The sequence below is a fragment of the Carex rostrata genome, chromosome 19 (genome assembly GCF_964058835.1).
Source record: "Carex rostrata chromosome 19, lpCarRost1.2, whole genome shotgun sequence".
NCBI classification, from domain to species: domain Eukaryota; kingdom Viridiplantae; phylum Streptophyta; class Magnoliopsida; order Poales; family Cyperaceae; genus Carex; species Carex rostrata.
Genome location: NC_135936.1, coordinates 3,199,382 through 3,210,710, shown reverse-complemented (window position 1 = coordinate 3,210,710; position 11,329 = coordinate 3,199,382). Strand labels below are relative to the sequence as shown.

The 11,329-nt window shown below is 37.7% G+C and overlaps 1 pseudogene across 1 annotated transcript; it reads left to right on the top strand.

The window, feature by feature from the left end:
• Window positions 1-1,919: 1,919 nt before the first annotated feature.
• LOC144571575 (putative F-box protein At4g22030 pseudogene) lies at window positions 1,920-3,352 on the top strand (annotated as a pseudogene). The gene has a single exon (XR_013517533.1). The product of XR_013517533.1 is annotated as a putative F-box protein At4g22030 pseudogene (transcript).
• Window positions 3,353-11,329: the final 7,977 nt, after the last annotated feature.

Here is an 11,329-nt window from a genome sequence, read left to right as displayed (position 1 = left end):
TTCTCAGTCATTTCATTGCCTCTTCTAACTCCACTCATTTCCTTCACATTTATCTTGATTTACATGAATTTGTTTATGTTTATTTTACTTTTTCAGCCACAAACATGTGTAGGGCGGACCAACTGGAGCCAAGGGGACCAATTTTGCCCCTCATTGTAATTTGAGTTAAACTTAGGGTTAAAATTATAATAAATTTCTTAAATGAGATTGATAACTAGAATTAGAGGTCAGAGTATTATTTTTTTTGTTTAGTACCTAATGAGCTATTTAAATATGATTCGATATATTTTACTCACCCTCCAATGAAAATCCTGAATCTACCCATGAAACATGCACCCTGCACCATATCATTTAGTTAATCATGTACAATTCCAGCAAATTTGGTGGTAACAATCTTTCCCCAAAGACAACCGCACTGATTGACCGTATGGAATGCCATTGTTCCGAAATTTTTATTCATAAGAAATAAAATAAATAAATATTAAAAATAAGAAAGATTAATGGAGAATTCTAAAAATAAGAAGACAGTGTTACGATTTGAAGTCCCTGCAAGACTCCAAATAATCACGCATCTCATGCCAAAAAAAGAAAAAAGAAGAAAAAATGGGACTCCAAATTAGAACAAAATCAGGAAAAAAAAAATCCAAAAGTGAAACTCCAAATAAGACAAACAACCGAAAAAAAATAAAAATAAATAAAATTCTAAATTGGGACTCCAAATCATATCCTGATCTATACTCATCTCAACAAATCCTACCAAAACTTCAAGTATTAAATGCATTATGCTAAAAATATGCAGTTTAAGTCAACATAGTCTATAAACCCTAACATAGGCCTTTATTTAAACCATTTCAAAATAAAAAAAAGGAGTGTTTTGAGGAGCAGTCAGAGTAATTTCAAAATAAAAGGAGAATTTTGAGGGCAGCCCTGTTGTTGTTTTGAGGAGCAGCCAAGGTAAAGAAATAATGAGCGTTTTGGAGTTAGATAGAGATATCAACGGGACTTACAAAAAATAATTCGGGTCGTTGGTAGAATTTGGAGTTCCACTTTAGGAAAAAAAATTATCTTTTCCAATTGCTTGTCTTATTTGGAGTCTCACTTTTGGAATTTTTTTTCCCATATTTGTTTTTATTTACAGTTCCTCTTATATTTTTATTTTCAGGGACTCGAAATCGTAATGTTGCCTTCTTATTTTTAAAATTCTCCAGTAACCTTTCTTATTTTTAATATTTTATTTATTTTATTTTTTTATGAATAAAAATTTCCGGTAATTGTTTGACCGTACTTTTGGGAAATGATAAAAACTCAAAACGACTGTGATGCTTGGTTGGTTGTGGATCCGTATGTATCCTCCCGGGTAACTGACTCAACACAATTGAAACGGACGATCCAGATTTAGTCTCAGTCGGTCCTTGCTCGGGATGACATAGGGATGTATTATTTGTGCCAAGTTAAATAGAACAATTTCGGACCGTCTGATTCAATTGTACTCAGTCCGTTAACCTGAGGGATGTGAATTCGTTGGTTGTTTGTGTTCATGTGTTTAGTACGAAGGCTTACCATCTTCAAAAGAATGGCCTCATGTGCAGTTTTAAATTTAAGAAAAAAGTCAAAGTTATTTAATTTATAATATTTAATAAAAAAATCGAATTTTAACTTATAAATCTATCCACTGAAAATATTATAAGAGGAATTACATGCTTGTTTTCTCGAGAAAAAGTCTTGTATTGTTTAGACTCTTTCAACATTGAACATTCAATGCAACTTATTCAAATCACAGGCTTATATTTTATTCATACATTGATCACAGTCAAAATATACCGAGTCAAATCAAGATCCCAACCAAAAGATTCCAACTAATTAACAGTCTAACATCACGACTTTGCATATAAATACCCGTTCCCACTCTCCATCCTCTCCAACCCATCACCACCAAGAAAATTAAGAGAAGAAAGAGAGATCAAAATCACCATTAAACTAAGCTCCAACTAATTAACAAGGAAAGGTCAAGAAATTATGAGCAATATGGCAAGTTTGAGAACCCAAGGCCTCTGTTTACCCTCCACATCTTACTCGAGTCAGCGCCGTTCTATTTCTTGCCGTGCGAACCTCCGTATCAGTACCTCTGATCTCAGTCCAAGAAGAACGGCTGCAATTCAAAATCGAGAGCCCATGATCAAGCTAGAGGATCTAACCCTAAACCAACAACAATACACTGTCATCACCGAAATCACCAAAAGAAGGTCACCTCGTAGCCCGAAAGAGAGCGCATTGTCACTTGAGAAGCTCCGGGCCATAGCCGAGGCCGTAGCTGACAGAGCAGAGATGCATGATATAATTGGTACACAGAGAAATAATTGGAACCATCTGTTTCTCCACTCTATCAACTCTTTGTCTCTCTCCGCCTCTCTCATGACAGGTGTATCTGCGGCCCTACCATCACACCTACTCGCGTTCAAGCTCTCATCTGTGCTTCTTTTTTCAGCTGCAGCCGGCATGATGGTCATAGTTAACAAGATACAACCATCTCAGTTGGCTGAAGAACAACGTAACGCGACTAGGCTGTGGAAACAACTCGGGCGCGAGATCGGCCAAATGCTAAGTACAAAATCTCGTTTCTCAAAACGAGATGTAAATTCGGCGATGGATAAGGTGCTTGCGCTTGACAAGGCTTACCCACTGCCTTTGCTCCCCGGCATGCTGGAGAAGTTCCCTGAGAAGGTGGAGCCCACATGTTGGTGGCCTCGAAAGGAAAATGAACGGAAACAAAACATGCAAAATCAAATCGATGGAAATGGATGGAACAAGGAATTGGAGGAGGCAATGACAGGTCTACTAAATGTGCTAAGGACTAAAGATGAAGCTAATTACCTCGAGATTGGCAATGTGGTTTTAAGAATCAACAAGTGTTTAGCCATGGCAGGACCCGTAATTGCTGCCACAGCTGCAATCACAACCGGGCTAGTGGGTTCTCCAATCGGTGGATCGTGGGCCCCGGTGGTCTCAGTCGTGGGGGGAGCTTTAGTACCGGTTGTGAACACATTGGGACATGGTGCACAGTTGGGGATGATCTTTGAGTTGCTTAGGAACTGTGCCGGGTTTTACCGGCGGTTGCAAGTGGAGATCGAGCACAACTTGAGTGAGCCGGATGTTAACTCGCGGGAAAATGGAGAGGTCTTTGCAACGAAGGTAGCATTGCAACTCGGCAGAAACATGTCTGATCTCAAGGAATTTGCAGCATTAGCTAGTCCCTCATGTAAAGCGCAGGATTTTAAGGAGTTTGCCGGGAAATTGTTTTAAATTTATTTACTTTTTGCTTTTCTTGACCATTAGTATATCCATTGTAAAGGAAAAAACACTACTACAGAATAAGTGATTATACACCGACATAAACAAGCGAGCTACACGGATTTCCTGCTGCGTAGGCTGTCACGGTTTAGAAATCCTTGTATATATACACACGGATATTTACCGCGTACAATTACTGAATAGCTACACGGATTATTACATACACAGCCGTTTACAAATACTTGACACTGGCGCTCTCCATAACCGAGCTTCACGAATTATTACATAAAAACCCGTGTACAATTAGATTTCTACACGGTTATTTATCTAAATATCCGTGTAGCTCTCTTATTTTTTAATTTTGTTTAATATCGAAATATCTTTCTACACGGATGTATAAATAAATATCCGTGTAGCTCTCTTATTTTTTAATATTTTTTTAATATATAATTTTATGTATTAATTTTCTTCTTTATTTTTTTATTGTGGAAACACCTTGCTACACGGATGTATAATTAAATATCCGTGTACCTCTCTTATTTTTTAATATTTTTTAATATTGAATGACCTTTGTACACGGATGTATAATTAAATATCCGTGTAGCTCTCTTATTTTTTAATATATTTTTTAATATATTATTTTATGTATTAATTTTCTTCTTTATTTTTTTAATGTGGAAACACCTTTCTACACGGATGTATAATTAAATATCCGTGTACCTCTCTTATTTTTTAATATTGAATGACCTTTCTACACGGATGTATAATTAAATATCCGTGTAGCTCTCTTATTTTTTAATATTTTTTAAATATATTATTTTATGTATTAATTTTCTTCTTTATTTTTTTAATGTGGAAACACCTTTCTACACTGATGTATAATTAAATATCCGTGTACCCCTCTTATTTTTAATATTTTTTTAATATTGAATGATCTTTCTACACGGATGTATAATTAAATATCCGTGTAGCTCTCTTATTTTTTAATATTTTTTTAATATATAATTTTATGTATTAATTTTCTTCTTTATTTTTTTAATTTGGAAAAACGTTTCTACACGAATAAATTTTAAAATGTCCGTGTATAATTGAACTACTTTTTTTTTAAAATTTTTTGCTTTTTTTTGGCTAGCCTCCAGTTTTGCCAGCTATTTAAAATCAGATCAATTCCAGAACAGAGAATTTCCAAAATAAGAATGCCAAAACCGGTAAATTTTCGAAATTTCCAAATTATATCAAAAATTAATACAAAATTCATGTACACTGAATTATACAAAGATCATACAAATCCATATTCTGGTTTACAAAATTGTTTTATAAAAAAATCTGCCCACATACATCTAAAGTGATCTAACTGCTCCTTGGAGTAACTCTTTGAATCTGGTGAATACTACAAAAAATTCGAAACATGCAAGTTACAAAAATACGGCAACTACATCTCTGTTTTGCTTTATAGAAATAAATTATTGCAATTATAACAATGCAACTAATAAAACAAGTTTAGAGGAAATCAATATTAATTGTATGGACAAGTCAAGGCAAAACATATGAATTACATACCGGATATGCTGGCCATTTGAATTGTATGCTCTCAACAAAGTGAAACATAAAAATCATCGTGTAATAACCGCACTCCCAACCGCCAATCTGTTGCAGGCACTGATATTTACATTCAGCAGCCTATGTCAGAATGACAATAAATTTTTGAACCCAAAAATATGAAATTATAAAATTATAGTGTGCTCACCTCCTTCCAGAGCCCATTCATTTTATTTCTGCTCTTACCCGTGCTCTGCACTCCACCCTCTTTAAGATATTGCCGAAAAGCCCTTACAAAATTGAGTGACTGTAATTAGCAATTCCACAATTATAAAAAAAAAATCAAACCAAGTGATATTTAGATAACTTACTTAATTATAACAGTCATGACTCTTTTGGACTGCTGAGTGGTGATGGATTTGTCGGGTCGCCTTGAATCCATGACATAAATCGTATTTTCAAGTGGCACAATCACCAACAAACACCAGTGGGAGCTGTGGGGGGAGAAGAATTGTAGTACTTTAGCATAAAATTAGTGACATATATATTTCAGCATGTAATGGTGACACAACTGTTTGCTATGGTTCATTGTGTAATTGTTTAACTGAAAATATAAACAATTAAGGGTTACAAGTAACCTACTTTTGGTGGTATGGCAGGAGAAGAAATTTCTTTTGATCCCCACGAGCATGATGCATCGCTTTACGTAAGTAGTCGACACAATCATCCTCATACCATTCCAACATGTTTCCATTAATTCTGCCGGGGTCCAAAAGTGCACACAAGTTCACCTTACCTTTCGATGCGGTCTCACGGCATTTCTGGACTAGGAACCTGAAAAATCATCATTTTACATTAGAGTATATATTTGAGTGCTATACACATGATATAAATAATTGATTGGTCACTAACATGAGGAAAACGGTGATGACTCCCACATCGAGCCATTTATCGCTTGACGAGGCGCCCTGTAGAAAGTCGTTGAATTCTGTGAAAGGCAGCACGACCTCCCTGCCATCGTGTAGAAACATACCGGGGGGGACACTGAAGGTAACAGCCGTCATGTCCTTGGGTGCCTTGATCAAGTGGGCGTGGAGAGTCTGCAACTGACCAGGCAAACGGCTAACCTCTTCTGCTGTGAGCCCCGTACGGTCTAGTGGCGCATCCACTGGCGCATCTACTGGCGCATCCACTGGCGCATCAGGCACTTCTGGCGCAACAGACACCAAGTATAATTCCATGTCCCGTACCGGTGACAACGCTTCATCCTCATTGATTGTTTCACCTCTTCGTATCTGTATCAAATTTTGTATATGTCTTTTTCAAGTATTTGAAAAGAATGATTTGAATAAGATATCCCATTAATTTGGAGTTTACGTACATTGTCCAAAATAATTTGATTTTTCGGCCATTGGACTGTCGAATAGCGGGCATCATCAAGTACCACCATTTCATCGACAGGGACAGGAAGAGGTATTCTCACAGCCCAATCCTGCGTGATCTTCTCAATCGCTACGCGGAGATAGTTGGGCCTCAACTGATCACCGGCTGCAGGAGGATATACAATGCCCTTAGCAATGGTCAGAGGAGTAGTACCGAAATACATGACGAGGTCGCATGCTGTGGCCTCCTGCAATAATTATCAGCAATTAGTTGTCTTTAGAATGAAATAATATTGTCTAGCGAATTAACCGCGAGAATCAACAATACCTTTCGATTATGAACAAGTAGTGGTTACCTTTAGATTGTCCAAGCCGCCTATCACTTCGGTCCCGGATGCTTGACTGCTTCGCCGAATTTCCGGAGAAATGGGAGGTCGGTCCTCGGATGGCTGCCTAATTTGGTGCATTTGGTTCACCATCCTTGATTCCAGCTCAGCCAGCTTCTGGTTGTACTCCATTGAAAGCTCATCGCGTACCTCCTGGCGCACCTTCGCCAACCTTGATTCCATCTCGTCTTTGTTGACCTTGGCACGAGGTCTTCTCCGGGGTTTTGCTCCATCGAATTCCTCCTTCCAGCCCGTGTAGACCCCTCTGCCCCTAACTTGACCGGTGTGTTCTGGATTCGGGAGCGCCAAGGACAAGGAATCTTCTTGTCTTGCGACAGTCCGGGCACCAGATTTGACCTCCTCCTCCACCTCCAACTGTTAATTAAAAAATTGGTTATAACAAAACACAAAGTAATGTACACAGAGTTATGATTTTGTTTGAATGACACAGTTATAACAAAAGGCTCTTACCATTTTATGAGCAACGGGCTCCACGTCTTTTGGGAGTACTATCCGCCCCTCAACGGTTACCTCAGATCTTCCCATGAGCCAATCTTGGCCCCTAGGATTTTTTATCTTAACCACGGGTGAGTCAGACTGTTGGTTTTTCAAAATAATTTTTGCCCATTCTTTCGACTTACCCTCGTAACCACCTGACCCTAATTTGTGCGGGTACTTGTTCATTTTGGCGATCTTCCTGCCCTTCTCACTTTTTTTCTTCGAACATCAAAGTAAATCCATTACTTAAGGAAGATGAGTACATATTGAGAAAGAACAAAAACTAAGAGCATCTCCAATCCAGCAATTGAAATTAATTGCTAAATTAGCAATTATGAAATTAATTCCAACAATTGCTAAATAAGCAATAGCCGTACAACCCAGCAATTACAGAAACAATTGACGCATCAGCATAAGCAATCCATAAGCAATCACTGTTGGAGATGCTGTAATGAGTTACCTAAATTTACATACCTTGAATTCTTCTGTTTTCTTCAAAGCTTGGAACTCCTCCCACACCTCTTGTGTCAGCCAAGGATACACTGGCAACGGATCTTTCCCTTGATCCATGTAAACTGTTTTCAACCTGCTCTTGAATTGCTTCCAAGTTTCATTCATTATCTTCAAAGACACTCCCTTTATCTTGTCTTTTGGGTCGTCCACGATGTTCCACTGGTCCTGATTGACAACGAAACTATTGCATGTAAGTTCATCTACTCCAAAAAAAAATAAATAGAATTGTTAGGTACTTTACCTTCACAATGTTCCACCATTGGTCCTTGTCCTTCTTTTGATCAAACTGATCCCAGCGCTCGACCAGGATAGATGCATGTTTCTTCACCGTGGAGGCGCAAAAATTTGAGTACTTTGCCCGATTATCACCCGTCGCATAGCCGTTCTTGTGGAATTCGATTGGCAATATTTCCTTCTGCTCAGTGATCTTCTTGCACATTGTCGGACCTCTTTTCCTTTTTTCAGGCCGAGCCTGCGAGACCTCTTCTTCCATGACAGCTACATTCTCTCCTTCTACATTATCCATCACAGCTACATTCTCTACATTATCCTCACCTGAATGTGTCATCGTTCTTTCTACAATCTACCGAGCGAGCGAGAGGAGCTTAGAGGTTCACCAACTACAGGAGGACAGAGCGAAACACCAACAGTGGCAGCACCAAGAGAGAGGAACCACGGAAAGAGAGAGGAGGAGACGCGTGGGTTTAGTGTTAAGAGGAGACGAAGGGATTTTGAAAAGAAAGTGACCAGGCCGACCCAGCGCGCATTTTATTTCGCGCAAAACATTTATACACGGATATTTAATTAAACATCCGTGAAGGAAGACATTTCTAGACGGTTATTTCATTAATAATCCGTGTATAAATTCTATGAGTTCGCGGAAACAAATTCGCGCCTTGGGAAGTTCGAAATGTAAAGACATATTTTTATGTTTTTTTATATTTTTAAACTTAATTTGCATCTAAAATATTTATAAATAATAAAATTTCAGAGTTTGAAGCGACGTCGTTCCGACTTCCATTAGATAATTATTTAAAAAGCACATTTTCAGTTTAAATAGCAAATCTTTTAACTTTCTACACGGATGTTTAAGTAAAAAACCGTTTAGAAATGATAGAGAATGTCTCCACGGATATTTCATTAAACGTCCGTGTGCAAATATTTATTAATTTAAAATTCTTAGAAGACGAAACGGCTCTTCAAAATTCTATTGGTAGCACTACATTCCCCAATTTTCTCACCATGCATAAACCAACACGTATATCTCTTCTGAAATCCCCGACAAATCAAATGAGCTATAATTTCTTCCAAGTCCCCAAATCTTTTAAAATTGCTACAATCTCTACAAGGACACAAGATGTCGTTATCCTTTGTCTTCACTCTATAACTCTCGGCACATTTTATGAACTCATCAACGCGAGCCAAATATTCTGCACTATCACGTCGCAATTCGTACATCCAACTTCGATCCATCTGTAAATTAAATTAAAAGAATGATTCCAATTAGTCATGGTGGTCGAGCAACATATATTGTTACAAATTCTTGGCTTACAAACGGGCCGGTTTACAATCGTAACCCACTCCTCAAATATTATGCCTCATATGTGAACACATTAATTAGCGGGATTTAATTAGTGTTTACGAAAAATTCGACAGCATTTCCCCTTAACTCCCCAAGTATGCGTAAACCACATACTCGTAGGAGCAATAAGGAGAAATGCCGACGAATTTTTCTCAAACACTAATTAAATCCCGCTAATTAATGCGTTCACATCCTAAATGAGACACAATATTCAAAGAGCAGTCCCAAACGGGGGACTATCCAAAATTAATCCCTATTAGATTAATTTCGAACAGGCATGGACCTAAGAGCATCAATAGGGCGGTTATTGGACCACAATACACTAATTATTTACATTACCTAAACAGATCAAGCATGCATGCATTAATAAATAATTGACCTAAATAATTAAGCAATAATAAGTTTCATCGACAGCGAGAGAAAAGAGGAAGACTAACCTAGCAGGATAGAGAGGAGAAATGCAAATTAACTTCAAAGATCTCAGCTCCGGTCTGCGCAGAAATCAGACCAATTCAATACAGAGAGAGAGAGAAAGAGAGAGAGAGAGAGAGAGAGAGTATTAATTGATCAAAACGGCGCTGGAAGCCTGCTCGAAAAAGCTTGTTGTAACCCTAAACCTTTCTACACGGACATTTAGCTATAAATGTGGGTAGAAAGTCGAGAGAGCTACACGGACTTTTATATAAACAGCCGTGTAGAATTGTTTTTTACACTATTAATTAAAACAGAAAACCTTTTTTTATTCTACCTTTCTACACGGCTCTTTATTAAACGTCCGTGTAGCATTGTATTTTTTTTTTTTTTATGTTTTTCGGATAGCAAAACAAACAACTTCCAAAACAGAGGAAGACATTTAAAATCCACAATTCCAAAACATACATAGCAATTTAAACAAAAAATTCAATAACACTAATTTATACAAAAATTACAAATTCCTATTGAGCATTAATTACAAAAGTTAAATCCATATAAACTAAAAAATTCTATTAAGGACTGCAAGCACTGAAATATGAAGGACACTCAGAATCGGATAGAGAGTCGGATGAAGTGTCGGACGAGATCGTCCGACACTTCATCGACTCCCCATCCGGCTCTGGTCCTTCATCCGACTCTTCATCCGGCTTTGAAATTATCCTCCAAAAATACTTTAGCGCACAAATCAGACTGGCTCATCATCTGGTTTGAAGGTCCTTCTCCAACACTTCATCCGACTCTTCAGGGCGGGTGAAAATACATATTTTAATAAAGAAATAGCTAGCTAAAACCAAAAAGTTGGATGGACCTTCAAAAAAAAGGAAAAGAGATGGACGAAGAACCTTCAGAGTCGGATTAAGAGTCGTCCGACTCTTCATCCGCTCTGAAGGTCCTTCATCTCACCTCTTCCCCTTTTTTTGAAAATCTTCATCCGACTATTTATTCGATCAGCTCTTTCTTTATTAAAATATGATTTTCATCCGCCTCCGAAAGTCCGAAGTGATCAGATCAGAGAGAGAGAGTTGATCGAATCGGCGCTGGAAGGAGAAGGCCTTTTATATAACCAACTTGGTGATGGAAAAGGCGCGCCCTTTAATAACCAAAACGGCAAAACCCTAAAATAACCATTCTACACGGCTTTTTTTATTAAACATCCGTGTAGCTCTCTAATAGCTTTCCACACTATTAATTAAACAAAAAAACATGTATAATTGAAACCTTTCTACACGGCTTTTTATGAAACGGCCGTGTAGCTCTCACAAGCTTTCTACACTTTAATTTAAACAAACATCCGTGTACAATGCCGAACTTTCTTCACGGTTCTTTAATTAAATATCCGTGTAACTCTCTCAAGGCTTTCTACACTGTTATTTAAATAATAATCCGTGTACATTTCCTAATAAACGTCCGTGTAGCTCTCTCACGGCTTTCTACACTGATTCTTTAGTAAACATCCGTGTAGAGATCCCACACATATTTTGGGCTTCCAAAAAATTAGAATTTCTCCACGGTTTTTAGGTAAAATTATCGAATCCGTGTACAATGTGCAGTGTACAATGACCATTTCTGTAGTAGTGAAAATAGCAATTATTTTAATATAATGAATTGACACTCATTTGATCTTAGCATGAGAAGTTAGTGTCAGGTAGCTAAACTTATGGCATGTA